The sequence below is a fragment of the Cornus florida genome, unplaced genomic scaffold (genome assembly GCF_030987335.1).
Source record: "Cornus florida cultivar Cherokee Brave unplaced genomic scaffold, ASM3098733v1 CherokeeBrave_3.0.0_Hap2_Chr02, whole genome shotgun sequence".
Taxonomy (NCBI): domain Eukaryota; kingdom Viridiplantae; phylum Streptophyta; class Magnoliopsida; order Cornales; family Cornaceae; genus Cornus; species Cornus florida.
In genome coordinates, this window is record NW_026775572.1 from 40009914 (window position 1) to 40034628 (window position 24715).

Sequence of the window (24715 nt, forward strand, 5' to 3'; positions counted from 1 at the left end):
TTAGATCCAAATTGGGTCGTTCTTGGGTCCAAATTCAAGAGATTGAAGTTAGCTTTCCAATGGTACCAACCACTCATCAAAAATCTATCTATAGTGTGAGTTATTCCAGTTTTAGTGAGATAAGTTTATGGTAACTCTTAAACGGAGAAGGCCACTTTGTTTTAATTTCATATCTTTTCCGTTCGGACTCAGAATCAGGCGATTTTTGAGTCTAACTTCATTCAATTTTTGTTGTCTTTCTAATGGTGTATACGGTGGCACCCATTTCAGTGTGAAATAACTATTTTGTCCTTAGTTCATTTCTTTTTCGGGTTTGGCATTTTTGTTTCATTGCTTGGTTCATTTGAGTTCCGTGGCTTCATGGGGAGTTATCTTGGTGCCTTAGGAATGACGTACATCTCTTGAGGCTATTTTGCTTCTGCATTTTGGATCCGTTTCGGGTCATCACGGTGTTAATGATTATTTCAAAATAATTTTTCCCGGTAATTACTCCTTACACTTTAAATAGCCTAATCTGATTTTATAAGATTTTTTCATCAATTCTACATTGGTCTACATAAGGATTCATTTTTACCAAAACTGTCGAAAATCCAAATTTGTACTAAAACTGAATTTCTACATTTTGATTTAGTTGGATTTCAATTTTCTTATATTTTTTATTGAATCCAAATGGGGGATACTTCCTTATTTACATTATAAACTTAAAGTAGATAGACATATAAATGTTTTCAATGAAAATAAGGTGTATGCAGAAGTCTTGTAGAAAAACTGTCCCATTGAACTGTCTGAAAAACTGTCAACAATTTCTGATGACCATATAACGGGTTAGGAAGATCCTTCTAACCGAGTAGCTGACTGAGCAGAATGAACGATCCTTGAAATACTGCTTGTAACCGGTTAAGAAAATCTGTGTAATCGAGTAGCTGCATTGAGACAGAAAGGTGCCACTTCGAAATGTCTTTATTGTAACCGGTTAGGAACATCCTTGTAACCGGTGAAATCTCATCTACTTGAGTAGTCAAGTCTGGTAACCAGTTAGATGTATGGGCAGAAGCTTCCCAACAGATATTTTGACCATTTGACCTCATGGGAACTTACTATAATGCCCCCAAACGACTATATTCTTCCTAGGGCCTATAAATACACAATGTATGGACATTGTGGGCATAGAAGAGAAAGTGCATTCAAGAGAAATTATAGAGCATCAAAGAGCCAACACTTGAGAGACCTTATTAGGCATTAAATAGCTTTTGTTCTTCATCTTCTCTTCATCTTTCTCATATATTCATATACATACTTGAGAGATTTAACTAAGGATTCAAAGAGCTTTTGCTCTATTCTATACTTGAGAGATCTATTGAGTTCATAAGAGCTTTTATTCTTCACTTATATCATCCTCTCTCAGTCATATCATTTATAGAGTTTGAGCTTAATTGAGATTCATAAATACTCTAGTTGAGAGCTAAATTTGTACATCAATCTTTAAGAGATATTTCTTGTACTTCATTGTTCTTGTTACTATCTATTGTAAGGGTTGGTTTGACCCACCGGGTTGGTGTGACCCAAAGAAAGACTAAGGGAATGTTGTTCTCTTAGCAAGGTGAAGCAAGGAGTTGCTTCATGTAAATGATTGCTCTCCACCTGTAAGGAGAAGCTATAGTGGATTGGGAAGTCTCAAGAGGAGTCTTGAGCCGAGGAGTAAGAGTTTCCGAACCTCGCTAAAATCGCCGAGTCATTGTTTGTAATTTTTCTTCTCTTATCTCTTTACAATTGTGCTATTAATTATTTACTTTCACATCTTGATTATTGCATAATTGGTTAAGTTGTTGATTAGAAATTGTAAATTTATAAATTGTGAAAATTGGCCATTAACTCTATTCACCCCCTTCTAGAGTCAATTCTTGGATAACACTATATATTCACTGTTCAAATATATACAAAATTAGTAGGGGCATTCTTATTACACAAAAATGGTACTTTTGGATTTTCACAAGAAAAAAAAAATGACATCACCAATAGCTATTTTTCATCAGATTTATTAAATTGGGGCAATCTACTCAAAAAATGAATAATATAGGGAGTTATATGCAATTTTTTTCTAATTGGGTTGTTTTTGTACTTTTTTTTATATAGCGAGGGGTTTTTTTGCGCTTAACCCTTAAATTTATATTTTAACTTAGAACATAACGGTTCTTGTCTAATAAAAAAGATGCAAACTTTTGTAGATGGATGTCATTTGCCTAAATAGATCAGATAATTGATCCAAATTTGCTACAACTATTGCAGATTTTTTTCCAAGTATAAATTCATTCTTAAATAATTTCCTTTTATCTTACAAGTATTTACCACATTATGTAAATGGCATTCTTGATCATGCTTGACCTTGGACTCCATCTCTTTTAACTTATATTTATAGTAATTAAATATGTATATATATATATTGGAAATATATGATTATAAGAAGGTTATTTTGGTATTTTACAATAAGGGCTTGGAGGATATTTTGGGTTTTAATAATAAGTCTTGATGCATTTGTAACTATTTTATTTGATTCAGTTAAATTAAAAAATAAACTTTTAAATAGAGTATTTTCTTTTTTAGGACTATTACTTTACTTATGTGAAAGTTTCCCTATTTATTAACTATTGAATTGAGAGAATTTTTCAATAGTGTGAAAGGTAAAACAAATCTTTTAGGGCTCGTTTACTAACGCTTTCACTTTCTTATTTTTACTTTCTGAAGTTGAAATAACAAAGTAGAATCATGTTCAATAATAATTTATGCTTTCAATATTTTGAAAGTAAAAAATTAGAAATCATGTTTAGTAATTATGATTTTGATTTTGCAAAAATTGCTCACCAAAACCCATCTCTTTCTCTACAATTCTCTCCGAATGTCCATGTGTTGTGGTTTGGAATGACATCAAAATCTGTCTAAAGTAGTTACCCTTCAGTAGCAGTCACATCCGAAAGCCTGCATGATAAAACTTCCCAAAGCTTCCCTTCACTCCATTGATTTGAAGCTTCGGACTGAAACTCAAATATAACAGGTGTGCAGGTGAACGGACTTGACACATTATCCTTTCATACAGACACTTTATCTCTCTATTTTTGGAAATCAGTAACACTCTGCCCATTTTAGAAGTGTAAGCAAAAAAATTAATAGTCTAACAATAATTAATTAATATTTAGTTATCCATATATTTGAATGAATAGTCACCTATATATTTAAGAGTTGTGATGCTTTGTTGAAAAGTCACATATGAAGAGTTGTGTTAATTGATGGAACCAACGCACCTCTTAACGTCTACTGGAATGGTCCCAACCCCCATCTATATATATGCATAGAAGTGTGGAATCCATCATCCAGTACACAGATGGAAGATTTGAGGGTTAAAGGTCGTCCCCAATCAGAATATGTCAGGAACGTTGTACTTCTCTTCAATATAGTTTCTATATCCGGGTATGTCTTCTTCTTACCAAGTTTATGCATTGGATCCATAAATTTTATTTATGTTAGAAATTTCTTACATGTGGTATCAGAGCCAACATGGATTCTAATACATAAACTTTGTATTTTTGAATAATTTTGTTTATTTTAAGTATATTACATTCCTGGTGTTTATGAATTTGAAAGAAAATAAAACACTAGTTGGAGTGGAAATAAAAATTATATTAAAAGTATAGGTATGTCACAATATTAATTTTGTTGATTAAATAACAATAACTATGCATGATATAATGGTTTACAGATTTACTTCAGATATTTGCAAAATACATATATCTCAACATTGCCCCATTATGGACAAAGATTGTGCCATTTGGGAAAGCTAAGAGAATATACTTTTATATATATATATATATATATATATATATATATATATATACACTTATATACTTTTATATATGTGTGTGTATATATATATATATATAAATGTTGTGTTCTGTGTATTAAGCACAAGCATTTTTTCATCTTCCACTCCGTAAATATATATATCGAGAGATATGTTTACTCATCAAGACAAAAGTAAGACAATCCTACTTGAATTAAATCAAAAGGTCACAACTGTTTTTTGATGTTCTTTGAAGCCGTACTACACTTGCATAGATTCATGGGATCAACACTATTTTTTATTATGAAACATATTTACAATGTTTAAAGATAATATATGTGAGAATCGATTCTATTTTCTGAAAAGTTTTGTCGGATATAGCTGCAAAATCTGTCAACCTTGTTTTAGCCTACTTGAATTAAATCAAACTTGTTTACTCATCAAGACAAGAGTAAGACAATCCTACTTTAATTAAATCAAAAGGTCACAACAGTTTTTTGATGTTCTTTGAAGCCGTACTACACTTGCATAGATTCATGGGATCAACACTATTTTTTATTATGAAACAGATTTACAATGTTTACAGATAATATATGTGAGAATCAGTTCTATTTTCTGAAAAGTTTTGTCGGATATAGCTGCAAAAGCTGTCAACCTTGTTTTAGCCTTACGACCTAGTCTCTTTTTGAAATTGTTTGATCTCCTATATACGGAAAATGACTAAACCTTGTTTTTGCTCTAGTCAGTGAGATCAAACAGCAAAAGTGTGATCTCCTATATACGGCAAATGACTGAAAATGGTCTTTCCTATAGCTTCGAACCGAACACCAGTACAAAAGTCTCAGTAAGTAAATGAAAATTTATATTTTTTTTAACGTGAATGCATTAGACAATAAAGTGAATGTCATTTTGGGACAACATTTTTTTTGTTTTTGTTTTGGATGTTTATGACAACAAAATGAATATTTTCCTACACACGCAGTTATAATAAATAACGTCAATTCTGTCTAATTTGTTTAGAATGAATAACTCATTATAAAGAGAATCCTATTTAGAAGTAAATAAATTTAATCACGTTACAGATGTATGTCACGTTATGCGGCAACCTAAATTTCTAACATTCATGTAAAAGTGTTACGTACTGTCAATAATATTAAGAGATTACGACTGTTTATGACAGTTGTAAGTGAAACATTACCACTCATACAACACTTACCCCTAGCATGTTTTAGTTTGGGTCACAAATATTAATTCGTACACAAATATATATATGGATGTCATGTATTTTGAATTTTGATCAATAGTAATGTCTTTTGGATTTTAACCAATAGGCTTGTCTATGCTGATCATGCGTGTTGCATACACCTGTATTCGTGGTTTAAGCACCAAGAGTTGTGCACGTGGTATTCTAGAGGTGTTTTGCTATAGACCCATAACAAACTCAATTAGAGCGTGCACAATTCTACTAGAAATAATTATATGACACATAAGATTCATAATTCATTTTTGTCCCAAAATTCTTTATTTTATACTATGTATTAATTTCAAGGCTTGAGATTTGATTTAGTGCTTTAATAATTTTCATAAATATGTCATTTTTCTTAAGTTATCATCACTGGTTAATGTTTTATATCTTTAATGATATACATGGCATAGTTAATGATTAATTAAAGTTTCATAGCATTTAAGTTTATGAAATTATACATGTTATTGAAATTATATATATAATTATGCATATGCCTCATGTTATAAATGGTTACAAATTGTTGCATAATATGTATATGTATATGTTTTGATTTATTCGAGAAAATTGAATAATAGTTTGCAATTCTAAGCACAAGTGTCATTAAATTTGATTGAGTGTTTAGTTACCAAAGTGGCACACTCATGAAAATTTTAATGATATTTGTAGCTAGTGACAAAATTATTATTTTGTTAAAGTTACAGGATTGTATTGGAGTTTAGTAAAGACGAGCAATGATCAAGCCCAAAGGTGGGTCATTGAGTTTGTCCAACTAAACGGATTGAGGTAATTAGTGTAGAAGACACAACTGATGACTCACTACGCCCAAAGGACTATAAGTTGTTATTGTGTTTTATATGATTAATTAGCTTCAAAGGTGAAAATTATTGTACCAGTGAGAGACTAACATATAATAATTTTGGCCCAAAGGAAAGATTATTATATGCTATTTGATCTCATTTAGAGTTAATTTTTTGTGGCATTATTTAATTAACTCTGGAAAGTTTAGTTGACATTCCCATCAATTAAACTGTAAATGTGTGGTTTTAGTTATTCTCAAAGTCAGTGGGAGTAAAATTTATCTTAGTGTTAATTATGTATGATAGTTGTGACATTATTGTACATGAGATTAAACAATTTAACTTCTCAAAGATTTTAAGATGAAGGTGTTGGTGAAGCCTTTTTATTGGTATTAAGTTTCACCAAAAATAAATAAAAAATCTTGTGAAATTCTTGGATTGTCACCAAGAACCTACTTAGATAGAGTTCTAAAAGTACTTGACATATAACACTATAAATGTGAAATTGCACTCATTGTAAATATGAGAATTTGATATTCCAATGGTCAAAAAAATACCTAGAGCAAGATTAGATAAAAGGCATTTCATATGCCTTTGGGAACCTAATGTATGCTCAGGTTTTGTATATGGTTAACTGTAATATAGCATATGCTAGACAAATATCACAGTGATCCTAGTTTGGAGCTACAGTGAGCGGCAAAGAAATTTATAAGATATCTGCAAAGGATTAAGAACAATATGCTTTATAATAAGATCGACAAGTTTGGAGTGGTAGAAAAACTGACTATGCTGGTTGTCATGACAGTACAAAATCCACTTTAAGTATTGTTTTACTATTATGATAAGTGATAGAAGTGTATTTTATTTGCATGTTATAAGGCCACGTTTCATGCATTATAAAATATCAGTTTTAGACTTCAGGTCAATAATTCCGCTACAGTCTAGTAGTTAAAGAAACAACAAAAGTTCAAGTTGGTCTAAAATATGACCGTTAATACCTTGTTGTAAAATAGAGGAATCAAAACCAGCTAGTGTCTGATTAAGCACATTGATACACAACAAAAGATTGTTAGGATTTTCCGCTAATATTGTATAGTAAGCATGCATATTTCTCTTTGACAACTAGTTTACTGAGTTAGTGGGAGGTTATATTTGGCTCAGGTAAAGACAGTTTTATTTTGTGATCACAGTTATTATCCTCATCTACTAGATTTTCCATATTAGTGCACATGTGTATGGAAAATTTGTGACTTAAGTGTCCAGTTTTGAGACACGGTGTGTCCTTATTGAGACACGGTAGGACCGATGCATGGCATGAATATTGTGTTGAATATATGCATATGAGGTATATATGTGACTTTGGAGTTGAGTTTGTTAGTATCAGTGACCATTGGTGTCTTATATCATTGATGATATTATAACGCCCTTGATTCCATATTATAGACTCGAAGGTACTCCAAATTGATGACAAAACGTGTTTTTTTTATATATATGGATTAACTTCTAGAGTACACTCAATGATCATTTTGATCTTGACGTCATCAGAATTAATTATCGTTAGTCTAAGTGGGAGAATGTAAGCAAAAAAATTAATAGTCTAACAATAATTAATTAATATTTAGTTATCCATATATTTGAATGAATAGTCACCTATATATTTAAAAGTTGTGATGCTTTGTCGAAGAGTCGCATATGAAGAGTTGTGTTGGTTGATGAACTAACACACCTCTTAACGTCTACTGGAACGGTCCCAACCCTCATCTATATATATGCATAGAAGTCTAGAATCCATTATCCGGTATGCAGACGGAAGATTAGAGGATTGAAAGTCGTCTCCAATCAGAATATGTCAAGAACGCTGTACTTCTCTTCAATATAATTTCTATATTCGGGTATGTCTTCTTTTTACCAAGTTTATGCATTGGATTCATGAATTTTATTGGAAAAACTATACATAGATAGAGTTAGGAGTCTTAAATAACAAATTGATTAATTTTAAAAGTTGATTTTTCACTTTGATTGAATTAAGAAAATAATTACAAATGCATTAAGAACTATTGTAAAGGTCCAAAATACCCTCTAAGCTCTTATTCCAAAATTCCAAAATATCCTTTTTAAAATTATATAATTTTATAATATTAAATTGAGGAATGATACTCTGTCGGATCAATTGGCCTATTCCTAGTCCGAATCTTATGTGTAATTGCCATGTAATTATCTAAATTGTTGATATTTTATTTGTGACTAAAGATACCAAAAATAAATATGGAAAGAAGCTGAAGAGGTTTTGACGACCTATCTCTATCTCTCTTATTTCTCTATTCATTTTCTTCATTTAACTGCTTCAAATCGTAATGAACTTTTGATGTTTTTTTTTTTCCTAATTAAATTCCCAAAACTGATACAATATACCGAAGCTAAAATATATATTGGGGAAAAAAAAATGAACGTAATAGGGAGTTGGATGATGAACATGGCGTCAAAGGAGAGGGTATGACTTGACAGCCTTTAGGAAAAGATCCTTTGGGAGGCCGTATTCCGTAATGAACTTTTGAAGGTTTTTTTTTTTTTTTTTTAAAACATTAATACATACTTTCAATCTTATTAGCGTTTGTTTTTTTCTCTTCAAGCAAAAATATACGTTTATATGTATTTTCCTTTCTGATTTCCTTTTTGATTTTATGAACCAATAGAGACTTCTCAATGCTTTGTTTTCCCTTCACTTTTGCAAAGTGGAAAAGAGAGATTCCCTAGCCCCTTCTCATCAATGGACTCTTGATGTATACAAAGGAGTGCGGCTCGTTCAATAAATTCCTACCTCTCTTTCTATATCTGAGATGTTTGGATTGTGAGTCACAAAGAGAAAGAATCAAGGAAGCAGTAGAATGAAGAAGATGAATAGAGAAATCAGAGAGATAGAGAAGGGTCATCAAAACTTCTTCAGCTTTTTTCCATATTTATTTTTATTTTTGTTATCTTTAGCGCACAAATAAAATATCAACGATTTAGGTAATTACGTGGCAGTTACACGTAGGATTTAGACTAGGAGTAGGCCAATTTAATCAGACAGAGTATAATTACTTTATTAAAATAGATAATTTAAAACTAGCTTGACTATCATTTAATTCAAACCGCTCAAAACTTCTTTACTTCAAATTTTTATTACACACTTTTTCTCTTCTCACAAGCTCAACTCATTTATTCTCTCTCTACAATTATCTATTTTTCCTCTCTACCCAAACCATCTCTATTTATAGAGTCTTCAAAACATTCAATTCATTGTTGGACAAGAATTATACCACTTGCCTACTAGGAGTTGCCAAATAAATTCAACTATAAAATAGAAACATAATGGACACAATTTCTTTCACAAATTTCAGTCTTCCAAAACGGAAAAAGAAACTAATTTATTCAATTTTGAGCCACAAACCCAATAATCACTGCCTTGGCTCAAAATTCATCTTCACATGCTCCTCCATAGTTCCATATTGACTGAAGATCTCTCCACCTTGAACCTAACATCTTTTTTCTTCTTGTCGTTCTTCGATGTTCCGCCACACTCATCTATTCCTAGCAAATTCCAAGTTCAAATAATTGAACCTATAATATACTTTCGCATCACCAAATCGAACTCTTCTTGCTTCTAGAATAAAGGTTGGTGTTTTTGCAATTACTAAGACTTCTTCCTTCTCTTGATCCTCCAATCTAGTAGATCTCGAAACAAGCTTCCATTATGTCTTTACAATTGCTCCACCTAGCATAGTATTTCCCAATAAAATATAGAGATTATTGATCTTCCTTCCTAAAAGCATAACATGTGGTCCCCTTCTAATCTTCATTAATCCATTTTTCACTTCACACCAACAATCCTTGGAATCTAATACTCCTACAAATATCACATACATTCTAATACTTGGAATATAACGTACATTCGTTAGAGTTCTTAACAAACCATTCGTTGCCTTGATTTTGATTATTCCAATTCTTATAACATCACAAGAAGCATTATTCCCCATAATTACCTTACCACCTACAGGTTTGTAGGTAACAAACCACTCTTTATGAGGACACACATGAAAGGAAGAAGCAGAATCAAGTATCCACTCATTAGCTTCTCCCTTATTATCAATGATTGATAATACTTCATCATTATCACTCATTTTTCGTATTCTCTGACACAACCGCAGCAGCGAATGCACTCTCCTTTCTTTCTAAACAATACCACTGAATATGCCATTTTCTTCCTCACTTGTAGCATTTTTTCTTTGATAATGGCAGAAGATTTATTCAAGCTCCAAATCTCTTCTTCTCTTGAGCAATAAGAGCTTGAGGCTGAGCATCACAACTATATTCATTATTCAACTTTTCATTAGAGAACAAAGCACTCTTAACTTGTTCCACTGAGATGGTATATCTCCTATAAAACAAAAGTATTGAATAAATGCTTATGGGTAGAGCGTACTGATGTTAATAAAATAATCATTTTATCCTCATCACTTAACTTGACATTAACATTAGATAAATCACAAATAATTTTGTTAAACTCACCAAGATATTCTTGTAAGCTTACCCCTACTTTTCTCCTAAAGGAATACAAATCTTGCTTCAAGACTAACTGGCTGGTGAGATTCTTTCCCATATACAAATTCTCCAACTTCTTCCACATGTTTACTACTGAATCTTCTTCTATCACATCATACACAATATCATCCACCAACGTCAATTGAATCGCACTTATTGCCTTCAAGTTGATCTTCTCCCAATCTGCATCTTCCATTTTTTCTGGTTTCTCACCCAAAGCTTTTCCTAACCCCAAAGACTGAAATTCCTTCTTACATCAAATTTCTTGACCACATACTTTCCTTCTATAATAGTTGTCGCAAACTATTTGTTAGGATTTCACACACACAATTGGCAAATAGAACAGATAATAGCACACACACAAGCAAAACGAGATTTATGTGGTTCAGCAAATTGCCTACATCCATAGGCGAAGAACGACTATCTTTATTTCAAATTTTTATTACACATTTTTTTCTCTTCTCACAAACTTAACTCACTTTTTCTCTCTTTACAATTATCTCTTTTTCTTCTCTACCCAAACCCATCTCTATTTATAAAGTCTTCAAAACATTCAATTCTTTGTTAGACAAGAATTATACCACTTTTCTACAAGGAGTTACCAAATCAATTTCAACTCTAAAATAGAAACCTAATGAGATACAATTTCTTTCACAACTTTCAGTCTTCTAAAACGGAAAAGGAAACTAATTTATGCAATTTTGAGCCACAAACCCAATAGGGGTAATTTATAATAACCAATGCACTAATTGTTACACTAGCATAATATATATATGCATAGAAAAATGCATTTCCTTGAGACATTCAGTTCTACCAAACTACTTATATGAGCATGTATTGGGTCACACATGATACTGATTACCGACTACTCACACGAGTATGAATTTGCGAGTTAAAATGATGTAGGACAGAATTTTGAACAGTTTGACAAGTCCGTTTTCGACAAAACAATAGTATATTTTTTAGTGGAAACTACGCATTGAGAAAAAAACCTTCTAGCTTTTGCTAGTGGGCCATGTTGGTTTTCAGCTGAAAACTTTCATTTAGGACTCCGAAATCGCGTTTTATTACATTTATTTCTGAATTTTTGCTCCAGGCCTAAAAAAGTCTTGACTGCTCTCAAATTTAAGATTTAGTATTTTTTATTTATTAGGTTTCTTATTTTATTTTTTCAGAATTTTTGAGACAAACTTTATTTTTAGACTCATTTTTAATTTTATTTTCCTTTTGCTATATTAGGTTTCTTTATGTTTTAGTTTTTTTCTAGAGTTAGGTTTCTTTATGTTTTAGTTTTTTTCTAGAGATAGGTTTTCTTTTATTATAAATGTGTATTACCAAGCGTAGAATTAACTTTTATTCATTCAATTATCAAATATCAAATTTCTCTAAAATTATCCTCGTTTTATGGATAACCCGTTCCTTGTAAACAAATTTATTGCTTCCACTTACACCATTTCCAATCAGAATATGGTCTTGTCAAGTCAAAATGAACTCGTTGAAACTATCCCAATAACTGTGTCAACCCGTCCGTTTGGCTCTTTGACAGTCCAAAAGAGCTACAGAACCATTAGTAATCTGTTATATGTCAGTTTTTCTTGACTTGATCATGTAGCAATGGTAGTGCAATCTGTCTCGACCTTGGCACTTTGATCATTGCAAAGCACAAAACGGCTCTCAAATTGGGCAGTACAGGTCGAAGAACGGTGACCATTTATTTGTTCTTGGTTCTCTTTGATCCTCTGGAATCACAAGAATCCTTAGTTAGAATGGGATTCCAACTCAACACTTTTGAGTGAGTTTTTGGCTTCAACCTTTGATAGGCGCCAAAATCGGTATGTAAACAAATACGTGATCAAAAATGTATTCAGATTCACAAAATACATATCATGAAGCTGTACATTGTAAATTTCTTTATATACACTTAACTGAAAGATGAAGTTCCTCATGTTCAGTTTAGCTGATTCCCAAGTACCTTCATTTGATTTGGTTCTATCAGATTCAAATATAACAAAACAATAAGTTTCTAATACAATATGGCACACATTAATCTCCTGTTATTAATTATTCGAATTGCAGAACTGCAATGAAGAGTTCAAAAATTGAAAATTTTATATAGCTCTTTTTTCTTTCTTTCTTATTTATATTTCAAATAAAGAGAAGATATATATTTTTAACCCCCAACGCACATATACATGAAGCAGTCAGTACACAAAGACTAGCCTAATTGTACTTTATGAGCACTAGAGAAATGTTTTGCAGCCGCAACCATGGTCTCTTCTGGCCCTGCAGGTGATGGGGCTTTTGAAACCTTCACTTTTTTGCCTTCACCGGATTTAAAGAAGCATGCAGTGAATGACCTCAAAGATGGCGAGTAGCAACTCACTTTCTTATCTTTACTCATCTTAATTGCTTCTGTAAAGTCACCCCAATATATATATATCAGAGCAAGATTGATCAATTTACAACTAGATTCTACAATAAATAAGGAAACAAGCTATGACAAACTTAATTGAATGTTGTCACAAGAAAGAGAGAAATGAGCTTCAAAACTAACCTTGATTGTCAAAAAGAAAATATTGCAGCATGTGTAGAATTGAGAACCATTTCTCTAGATTACAATTTTGACAATGGAATTAACTGGAAATTGCTTTCTATAGTAATATATTACAAGAAGTGTGGAATTTAGCTTTCTATAGTGACTATAATAAATTAAAAATGTTGACAATAAACAGAAGGAAATTTTTTATCAAAATTAAGTTTGACTTGGAAAAAGGATTATTATACAATACCTATGATTGAAACAACTGAAATGCATTGGATTCTTTAAATAAATAGAAGAAACAAATGAAAGGGGCATGTACCAAACAAAGTAATTAATCATAAGAGGTTGAATTATAGCTTAATGGTTTGGCTTGAAGAAAAGGGCAAAGGGCAACCTGCACACAGGCAGACTTCTATGTCGTAATGGAGCAACTTCATTTTTGCGTCAAGACTCACTCTCGACTTCAAAAAAAAAAAGATGAAATGCAAATATGCCCTCCCTTTTACCTTTCCACTGGAAATCAAAGACCATTAACTCCCTGTTATTAACGAAACAAGTACTTAATGAGCAGCAGCCATAGTATTACACAAGAAGTTGCATCTTTTCAATTAAACTCGTGACCATACTCGTGTCAAGTATGAGGTAAAAATTTTGTGTTCAACACTAGAACTCCGATGAAGCATAACACGTTCAAAGCGTGTGGAGTCTCTAATACCACTTGTAACAAATTAAATGTTTGTATCTAATTAACAGTTTAAACTTTAATATATCCCTCCAAATCCTTTCACTTTCTTTCTTTTCCTTTCAAAATTTTATACCAAACTCAACAAATAAAAAACCATATTCCTTCATTTCCTTTCTTTTCTTTTCCTTTCCTTACATTTGTTTCAAGCAAAATGGGCTTAAGTGGTTGGACAGCTTATGTCACGATGGTCATTATTTTGTGCAATTGTAAAAACTTTAAATGAAAATAAGAGTTTAATTGGGAACTTTATTCAGTGGCCTTGTTGGTTGAGTACCCAACTTCCCGAGTAGATGTGCCCATGTTTGAATAATGTCCTCTTTTAAGTGATTTTTATCGGTGTTGTGTACATTATTTCCATGTCTCAAAAACTGCTTTAAATTGGCAGAACATTTTTTCCAGAGGACAATCAATTTGGGTTCGGCTTACCCTATATGGACCTAGATGAAAGCCTGCAACATGGGTTGAGCAAGTAAAAAAATTAAAGGAAATACTAAGTCTCTATGCCTTGACCCAGTCTTTTGGTAATGACATGTTTGGGCTTTTTGTCAACAAAATTCAATATTGGGCCACACTTCTTTATGATAATAACTTCATGAAACATTCTTTATTTTTTTATTTTATGGAACTCCACGTCTCCAAGGGCTTAATTAAAAAATCAGTAACGATGGAAAAGAATGAACATAAGTGTTTCATTATTTAACTTTAATTTTTAGATCATATATTCTTTCCGGAAAAATATATAGGTAAATAGATCAAATATGTATAAATGCACCACTCAAATGAATACTTTTTTGGCAAGTTTTTATCTTCTAAAATTCTTATAACATATAATATATCAATAGCATGTATTTGAATATATATATATATATATATATATATATATATATGAAAATTTTATTTTTAAAAAAGTGGAATGGTAAGTAAATCTTTGTTTTGTGTCAAGTGTCAATCACGTATTGTTTTCTTTCTTAATCTTATACTTGATTTGTCTTAATCTAGTTGTCTTCTTTCTCAAATTTACATTTAATTTGTCTTAATCTAATATGTATCATATTTAATTTTAATAATTATTATTTTTAAATACCACTTCTCTGTCTTTTTTAATTTCATAACTTCACATTTTTCAGTTATTATTCATAAAACTTAATTGCTCTCTCTTTAATCAAAATATGTTGAGAGGACTGCAACTGTTTTTCACCTCTTCCCCTCTTCATGCTTCATTATTAATTCATATTTATATTCAATCCAAAAATTTATATACTGGATTCCCTGTAAAAAGAACATAAAACTAGCTAATATATGTATTAAAGAAAATATAGTTAATCCCATTGTCAACTTTTGCAATAATTTACCAAGGTTTTAAACAGAATTCTCTTTTTTCTACATGGAGATTTTTACTTTTCTTTTTTTATTATTATTATTTAAAATAAAAAAAACTTATCCGATATGGGAGATAGAGTATTCGAGTTCAGTTGTGTTTGTGTTTAATGCTTTTCCTAACTTAGAGAATAAGTACTAAATATTTTTCTAATATTTTCTCATCTCGAAAGTATAATCTGTTTGAGACCTCAATTCAAAAGTTAATTTAAGCACTTTTTTAATTAATTGTATTTCATAACGTAATTTGAATATCACTAAAAATGATAAACACTATTTTAAAATGAATAAATTTTAAGTGGCAGGAATCCTCTGAATGATGAAAAATTAAAAATATATATATATATATATATATATATATATATATATATAATTATTTTAAAATTAGCACTTAAAAACTTTAGCATTTAAAATTCAATTTTTAATATTTCAGTACTTAATTTTCAGTTTTATCAAACAGCACCAAGTCTATTTCACTCCGAAAACGAAGAATTGAGTATAGGGTCATAAGATTTTTACTTTTTCATCTTTTAATTTCCTAATGAAAATGTCTTTGAATTTTTTTTTTTTTTTTGTTTTTTTTCTTCAGTCACTAGTGTTATTTATAATTGAATTTACATTTTCCTTTTTTTAAAAAAAATAATAATTCTTCTAAAAGGCGGATTCTTTAGGATTTTCTTAAAAGGGGTTCTTCATCTAATTAAGATTAAGAATGTATTTTGTATTCATCATATCAACATAATTTATACCTCTATAGTTATGAAAACTAAAAATGCACACTAAAAATGTTTATGAAAATTGTTAGTAAAATCATTTTTCTTCCAAAAATGTCAAACAAAGTGATATTAGTGGTGATCGCCACACCATCTATTCATATTACTATCCCTGTTCCAGAAAGAATATTTCTTTTGAAAAACTCACAAATTTAAAAAAAAAAAACAATTATTTTAAAATTGTCTTAGACTTTTAAAGTTTCTACTAAACAAAGTGAACTGAGTGATAAGCACCACACTTCTCATTCATATCACTTAATTTGAAGTTGTTGGACTTTTAAACTTTCTATTACGCTTGAGTAGGAACCTGGACTATGAAAGAACTTGCCACTAATGGACTCAATCGAAAGGGGACACGTTTTGACCGACAAATTGAAATGTTCTTATTGGGGTTCAACCCAAATCATAAAAGCTTAGAACCATAGCATCAAATGCTTTTCTTTTTGGTAACAACACTTTGGATTGCTTTCAAAAGACTCAATGCATGTACCCATACACTGCGTGTGTATATATATAATTATATACACACAGTCACATACACGTTTAAGTGTATATATGTGTGTGTCCAGGGGGTGCTGATGTAAGATTCGAAAACAGTAGGTGGAAGACATTATCCACACAAATCCATGTGCCGCACCGCCAACTGGAATAGCCTGAAACGTTATGGACACTGTTCTGACACTTTTAGAGCTCTAGTTGTACATTGTGTAGCCCATTCATTGTCTCTCTAGTTGTACATTATGTAACCCATTCATTGTATCTTTTAGAGCTCTAGTTGTACATTATGGAATAGCCTGAAACGTTATGGACACTGTTCTGACACTTTTCAAATTATGTAACCCATTCATTGTATCTCTAGTTGTCGGTATTTAGTAAATGAATTTGTCTTTTTCTAATTTTATTTTTTAATCAAAATGGGTTTTGTATTTATTTTAAAAAATCATATAATTAAATATTCAAATGCTTTCAAAGGTTATCCAATTGGAAGGGATTTTTTTATTTATTAAAAAAAAGAAAAACAGATGCAATTTTATGGTGGTGTTATAGTTTTGGGTAAATTACACACACAACTCAATTACTCTTTCACTGGATTGGTCTAATGAGTGGTAAAAAAATTGACTTAATAGTTGAGTTAAATTCATGTTTACCAAACTTTTAATATATATTATTTAATGAAATTGACTTTCACTTTATGCCTCCAGTTGGTTGAAATTTAAATATCTTCAAAATAAAGAAGGAAAATTCTAAAAAGAAAAATCTAGGAAAACGAATAGAAGAAGAAGTACTTGAAAACAATGCAGAATAGTAGAAGAACAAAAAAATGAATTCTTATCTTGATTAAAAGGTAAATTTGTAAATCTTTTTCTTCGAACATTCTTCAGCTTTTCACAAGATTTGGGACCTAAAAAGAACAAATAATATACAGGGAAGAACAAAATAACGAAGAAAATTTACCATTACCAAAGTTAGAATGATTTATTTCCCAATACAAAAAAGAAGAAAATTAAAAAAATATATTAATTATATATGGATAAAGCGTTTGATGTACTTTAACTTCACCTAAAAATATGAAATGTTGTTTGTACTATTTTCTTATTTAATAATAGTTTATCAATAAAAAGTTTGTCAAGACTCTATTAACTTAGTTCAAATTAAGTTGACATGGACTTTTTTATATACCAAATTATTCGAAATCCAAACTAAAATACTTGGTATGTGCGGGCCACACACTAAGTTTTATTCTTCAAAATAAATTATCCTTAAAATTGTATGATTGGGGCCCCACACGATGTCAACATTGCGATTGAGTACTTGACGAATAAAGTGACAAATGAATCGACAAAGAACACGTGGCAGGATGTATACAGGGACATATCATTTATACTTTAAATAATTATATTTTCCACGTGTCACCGTCTTCTTCAATCTTGGTTTCTAGTTTGACTTAGACTGGCTGGTGTGTGTGGTTTATTCTCAAATTACAGTGTAATTTGGTTCATCCCAAATGGGGGTGTTTAAACTCTTTTGGGGAACAGAAAATCACTTTGTGACTGACTCCCACCACACCACCCCCCCACCCCCCCTTGCAAACACGGGCGTGAATCCCTTGCAGTGAATTGTGGTGCGGTCCCCTACGGTGCGGCCTTAAAGGCGCGTTTGGCTTGAAATCAAAACAGATTAAGTCAAATAATGTTAACCTCAGTTAAATGTATTTAATACTGTATACCCGGATCAACCCCAGCTGTATTGTATTACATACTCTAAGTTAAAATATATACTATAATAAACCTCCGAATTCTCTCACAAACTATTCTGCAGCACCAAAGTACCAGAAACAAAATTTTGATTAGGGTTTCATCTTCAAAGATCTTTGTGAGTTAGGGTTTCTTAAGCCAAGAAGATGTTGTCTAGATATGCTTCAAGAGAACAATATCAACTCTCACTCCAAGCCCTAACTCTAACTCGATAGCAGGAGATCTAAAAAACAATTACATATCAAGCCCTGAATCCCTCGAAGCGGAGTGAATAAAAAAAGCTTGGGTAAGACTCCTAACTCTTTTTTGATCTTCATGTTTATCTCTCTTTGGTTGGTACCCCATTTTGATGGTTCGAATAAAAAATAATAAAATCCAAAATTCAAAACCTGAAGGGGGTTTCATCTTCCACCGCAAAATTGAAACCCAACCTCTCTATGTTTTCTTAGCTAGCTATATATATACACACACATCCATACATTTGTTGCTCCATCTCTTGTTTGAAGAGATGAAGTCTCCGATATCGGTGGCCAAGGTAGGGTGTAGTGCGAGAAAGATTGTGTATGTGCATAGTCAAATACTAAGAATAAGAGAGGAAGATTCGCACATCGGTAGGGTTTGAGCACCAAAGATATGCTCTCTGGTGACGATGTAACCATCAATCTGATCTCTATTTCTCTGGTAGCTAAGTGGTATTGAAAAAAAATTGGGGTTGGGATTTTAGCATTGGTTTTCAATAGTGGACCTATCAATTTGAATTTTAAAATTCTTTTCATTGATTATTATGCAAGTATGAATAGGTTTTGTATGATTGAAATGATTTTATCGGTGGTTTTCAATATTGGACCTGTCAATTTTGAATTTTAAAATTCTTTTGATTGATTATTCTGCAAGTGTGAATAGGTTTTGTATGACTGAAATTGGGTTTTGCTTGACTGCTTTTTTATTTTTTATTTTTTTACTATTGTTTGGCTTTGAATTCGTTACATATTTTAGTTTTATTTGGACCATGGATTGTTGTACGGTAAGGTTTGGGATGGAGTGATAATGGTTTTTTCCTCAATTGTTGTCTTCAATGTTTCTAATTTAACAATTTATTGTTCATGCATGTTCCAATTGTTATTTGGTGTCAGACTTAACATAAAATAATATTTGTAGTTTTTGCACAATCTATTACAGTATATTCTAACATGAATGATATTGTATACATTAATGATTTTGAAAATTTAAGGCTAAGGATGTGGGTAAATTCGTTTATAGGTGGTTTAAGTGAGTTGTTCTATAAGATTGAGCGAAAAATACTATTTTTTTTTCATTGTTCTTGTATATAATTTTAATTTCTTTGTGGAAGTTATAAAGTTTATTTAATTGTGTGGATGACATCCCCTATCTCATTTATGATCTTATTTTTAAATTAAAATTTAAGAATTTCTTCTGCATTTAATTTTGATTATTTAGAGCACATTAAATTGTATTGAGTACCTCCACTTGTTTATCGTTCAATTTATTATTTATAATGACTTGACCTCAGATAATTTATTCTATAAATTAGGCATCCTTCTCATTTAAAGGTCGTCCAATTGTTTGTATATGGCAGACATGAGCTTAAAATGTGTCTAGTTTTTTAGTTTTCTATTTTTAATTTTGGGTCTAGAGTAAATGATTATTAGGATTGTAATTGAATGTTTGGAATGAGGATATCGAATATATAAAGAGATGTATTGATATAGATATATGTGTTTGCAGGTGGTCCAAGTGTTCATTAGTATAAGATTAAGCTAATAATTTTTATTTACATTGTTAGTTTTTAGTAAATGAAAGTAATTTTTTTCCTCTCCACTTTCTTTGTTGTGTCAACTTGCGTTGGCGAACTTTTTTCTAGGCATATTGTTTGGCAAAACTTGAGGCGGCTTTGCATGGTGTTCATAAGATGGTACTGTGATTATTTGGAATATTTGAAGGGAGAGAAATCTTAGATTACATGAGGATCAAACAAGGTCTGCTAGCTACTGATGCATATTTGGAAGCACTACTCTATATGGGGCTTGAGGATATGGAGTTGCTTTGAATTTCTTAATTCTGTTGTATTTATCCTTTTGGTTAGTTTTTTAAAAATATTGGTAATTTATGTTTTGTAAAATTTTTCTTAGCTCTGTTTTCTGGTCTATTTTTTTTGTATCAATAAAACCCACCAGATTCAAGGGAAAAAAAAAAGGTAGAATTTTGTATATTGTCTAAAGTTAGCCCAAACAACTAACCTTGAAAATAAAATCATGGGTTTGAAGTGGAGGATAATGACTTTACGAAAATCATGGTTTTGAGGTTAAAAAAAAATATATACATTTTATGAAAATCAATATTTTGAGTTAAAAATTGTGACTCATTGTATTATAGCAATATTTCATTCTATGAAAACTCTTGCACAAAGAAGCAAAAATATGTATTATATGAAATCAACAAGGAAGGTGTCACATTCAAAGATTGATACATTACAAGATTTTCTATGTTCTTTCACTCCCTTATTGTTAACACGTGATATTGATATTTAGGATAAATAATATGTTGAATTGAGTTAAATTTATGTGTGACATTAGTTAGTCGGCATTGTGTTGAGTGAGCAAATTATCAAGTTTTTTTCGATAACATAATAGTACGAAAGTAACATGAATTTTTTTGAAAAACTTCATGGTTCACTTGTCCCTAACTAAATGTATGATTTTTTTTAGTACTTGGAATAACAAAAAGGCTTTCGCTCTTTTCATTATCTTGAAAAACGTCGAGTATTTTGTTTGTTGTCTAATACATGTGTGAAGTAACATATTAAAAATTGTGCAAAAATACTATAATAGAAGCGAAAGTTCGTAAAAGCAATTCATATTCTTCAATTAGAACAGCCGTTGTCAAGATCGATAATTCATCGCGATGATTCTTTTGGGAAAGGATTAAATTTTTTTAGTACAAATGTAAATAATTTGTATTGGAAACTTGTTATATAAGAACCATTTCAATAAAACTATTCAAAAATCCTTACATGTGCATAAGAATACAAATATTAAAATTTGTGAAGTAACATATTGAAACCTGTGCTAAAGTGCTAAAATTCGGGTGAAATTTTGTAAAAGCATTTGCTATTGTTCATTTAGAATTGTCGAGATCGATGATTCATCTCTTTAATCCATGTAGGTAAGGGTAAATATAATTTATGATGGAGATTTGTCATGTGAAAACTATTGGAATAAAATTATAAGATATCTTTAAAGATGCATAATAAGAACACAAAATATAATGAATTGTGAAGTAACATACTAAAAATTGTGCAAAAGTACTATGATACGGGTGAAAGTTTTCAAAATTATTTCATATTCTCCATTTAGAACAACTGTTGTCGAGATTGATGATTCATCACGGTGATCCTTATAGGAAGGATAAAATTTATTTAGTACAAATGAAAATAATTTGGATTGGAAACTTGTTACATTAAAACCATTGTGGTATCAAAAAAAACTTGACAAAGTTTTTTATTAATTGCCATTTGCTCACTCACCACCTTCACCCTTAAAACAAGATATTCACATAGTGCCGAATAACTAATGTCACACATAAATGTAACTCAATTTAATATATTATTTATGTTGTTATTTGAAGTTAAATTTTACTACAAAAATATAGAGCATCCTAAAAATTACCTTCACATGTTAATTTAAAGAGTTTCATCACAAGGTTAGTCGCTTGGGCTAAATTTAGACAATAAACAAAATATTTGATGTTTTCCAAAATAATGATAAGGGTAGCAACTTTTTTGTTCTTTTTTTTTTTTTTTTTTTTTTTTTTTTTCAAGTATTAAAAATGCATATATTTAGTTATTCTATAAAAGTGAACCATGTAGTTCTTTGATAGTGATCCGTTACTTTCATACCATTGTGTTATTGAAAACAACTTAGTAAAGTTTGGTATTAATTGTCATTTGCTCACTCACCACCTTCTTACTATTATGTTATCGAAAAAAACTTGGCAAAATTTGATATTAGTAGTCATTTTCTCACTCATCACCTTCACCCTCATATCAAGATATTCACATAGTGCCGACTAACTAGTGTCACACATAAATATAATTCAATTCAACATATTATCTATGTTGTTTTTTGAAGTTTGTTAGTCACTAATTGACTCTAGAGGGGGGGGGGGGGGGTGAATAGAGTCAAGGAGCAATTTTTCAATTTAAAAATTATATTTCTACCAAACTGTTGAATATCAGTTTATTGAAATATTCAAGCAAAATAAAGCACAAAATTAAGAGAGATAGAGATAAGAGATTGCAAACAATGACTCGGTGATTTAGCGAGGTTCGGAAACTCCTACTCTTCGGCTCAAGATCCCCCTTGAGACTTCCCAAATTCACTAGAGCTTCTCCTTAATGGTGGAGAGCAAACCTTCACTTTTGAAACAAGATCTTGCTTCTCTTCTTTGCTAGGAGAACACCCTTCCCCTAGGCTTTCTTTTGGGTTATACCAACCTTTTACAATAGCTTTAAAATTTGAAGAAACAGTGTACAAGAATCTCTCAAAGATAGATTACAGAGTTTAGCTCACAACTATAGAAAAGATGAATATACGTGAAGCTCAGAATTGCTACAGTGATATGAAATAACAGAGAGGGAATGAAAGCTCAGAAAACTTCTTTAATGCTTTTTAAGGAATGATAGAATGTTCTCTGTTAAAAAAAGTGATTCTAGTTTAAAGACCAACCTCAGTATTTATAGAAATAACAGAGTTCAATATAGCTGTTAGAGGTTGTTGAGAACATTTAATGAAAATGTTTACGTTACAGTTCAAAACCCTAAAGAGAGCCGTCTCTTGAAAACCAAAGAGCCTGCTCTTTGTTCATTTTCCTTGGAAAGAGCCTGCTCAATGAAAACGTGAGCCTGCTCTTTATTTTGAAGATTCATTTTCGTAGCTTGTTTTGGAATAAAAAGAGCCCTCTCTTTCTTTTGATTGAGCCCTCTCTTTTTCTTAAATACTTCTCAAAGACTTACTGGAGTTAAAGAGAAGAACCTTCTCAGGGCTCACTGAATAAGAGAAAAGAGCCTTCTCTTTATTTTATGGAGCCTTCTCCATCTCACATTTTGATACTTAATATGAAATTCTTTAAGTCCTGTGAATGTGATCATGGGCTGATTTTATTTTCTTTGAGAAATAAAATGGAAATGCAATGCATGGATTGAATTTTGAGCTTCAAATATATTCAAATTAACTTTGACATTAAATCTTAAGTTCTCACCATCTAATCTACCCTTTCCTTCAATCTTTGACCATGATCGGTTAGCCTTTGATGGAGTACTTGAATAATCTTTGAATTCTTGCAACTTCAATGCTTCCTTGAATCCTATTGCTTGAGTACTTCGAATGCTTCTGGCTCAATATTGAGGATTGAATTAATTGATCAACTATATAGCACTCAAGGAAAATATTAGTACATAAACATCATTAATGGTTTGTAATCATCAAAATATAATATTAACCTTTAGATTAAATCCTTAGGCCAACAAAGTTAAATTCTACAACAAAAAAATAGAGCATCCTAAAAATCACTGTCACATGTTAATTTAAAGAGTTCCATCCCAAGGTTAGTTGCTTGGGCTAACTTTAGACAATATACAAAATACTCGAAGTTTAGAAAAATAATTGAAAGAGTCACATTTTTTCTTTTCTTTTTTTTTTCTTCCAAATATTAAAAAAACATACACTTAGGTATAAATTATTTAACATATCTTAGAATTTTTTTTAGCAAAGTTTACAAATTGTGATGTTACTTTTAGACTTTTGTGATGTTACTTATAAATAGTGGTGAAATGTTACCTATAACAAAATTGATCATCTTCACCCTCAAAATAAGGTATGCACATAAAACAGATTAAGTAATGTCACATACAAACGTAACTCAATTCAACATATCATTTATGTTATAATTTGAAATTAAAGTATTTTAAAAACACTTTAACATGTTAATTTAAAGAATTTAAACCAAAATAAGGTATTCACATAGTGCCGAATAACTAATGTCACACATAAATGTAACTCAATTTAACATATTATTTATGTTATTATTTGAAGTTAAATTTTACTACAAAAAAATAGAGCATTCTAAAAATCAACTTCACATGTTAATTTAAAGAGTTCCATCATAAAGTTAGTCACTTGGATTAACTTTCGACAACAAACAAAATATTCGATGTTTTCCAAAATAATGAAGAGAGTTGCAACCTTTTTTTTTTCTTTTCAAGTATTAAAAATGCATACATTTAGTTATTTTCTAAAAGTGAACCATGTAGTTCTTTGATATAGATCCGTTACTTTCATACCATTGTGTTATCGAAAACAACTTAGTAAAGTCTGGTATTAATTGTCATTTGCTCACTCACCACCTTCGTACTGTTATGTTATCGAAAAATACTTGAAAATTTTGATATTAATAGCCATTTTCTCACTCATCACCTTCACCCTCATATCAAGCTATTCACATAGTGCCGATTAATTAATGTCACACATAAATGTAACTCAATTCAACATA

At 30.8% G+C, this 24715-nt stretch overlaps 1 long non-coding RNA gene across 1 annotated transcript; it reads left to right on the plus strand.

The window, feature by feature from the left end:
* Positions 1 to 18084: 18084 nt before the first annotated feature.
* Positions 18085 to 20376, plus strand: LOC132294752 (uncharacterized). Its single transcript, XR_009478196.1, has 2 exons — positions 18085 to 18434; positions 20031 to 20376. It is a non-coding gene; the product is annotated as an uncharacterized LOC132294752 (long non-coding RNA).
* Positions 20377 to 24715: the final 4339 nt, after the last annotated feature.